At 44.3% G+C, this 583-nt stretch overlaps 1 pseudogene; it reads right to left on the reverse strand.

The window, feature by feature from the left end:
• LOC106330730 overlaps window positions 1-583 on the reverse strand; it is a 3270-nt pseudogene that overhangs the window by 2453 nt on the left and 234 nt on the right.

Consider the following 583-nt stretch of genomic DNA (forward strand, 5'->3'; position numbering starts at 1 on the left):
AGAAATTAACCAATCCATCACAAGCAATCACACAACACAAAATCAATCTAGTAAGGTTAAAGAACCCAAATACCTGTGATGGGACCCTTAGATGGGCCTGGAGGTTTAGTATCCTCTAGTTCTAAAGCGTAAACTCTACCTCCTATAGCTTGCCTTTTTGGCGCTGGTGCGATTGCAGGTGGAGCTGGAGGAGGATGGACAGTGATTAGCGTATCTGGGATAGGACGATTGACGATGCACTGGGTAGAGATGTGTCCTTTCTTTCCACACGTGTAGCATGTAGGATTGTATGAGTTTGACTGAAAGGATCCAGGTTTCTTCCCGAAGCATTCACTTGACTTATGGCCTATCTTGCCACAGCTAAAGCACTTTCCTGTGAAAAAAGATCGTCGACTTGGCTCTCCCGATTCTTTTTCTTTTTCTTTACCCTTAAAAGATCTTTGGTTTCCACCATACTTTCCTTCTTGATGATGCTTGAATTTCTTACATGCCGCCTTCTCAGCTTCCAATCCAATCTCCACATTCACAGCCTTTTCCACTAGCTCGGTGAGACTCTCGTAGTTCCCGACTGCCAGTCTATTTT

Source organism: Brassica oleracea, chromosome C3 (genome assembly GCF_000695525.1).
Source record: "Brassica oleracea var. oleracea cultivar TO1000 chromosome C3, BOL, whole genome shotgun sequence".
Taxonomy (NCBI): domain Eukaryota; kingdom Viridiplantae; phylum Streptophyta; class Magnoliopsida; order Brassicales; family Brassicaceae; genus Brassica; species Brassica oleracea.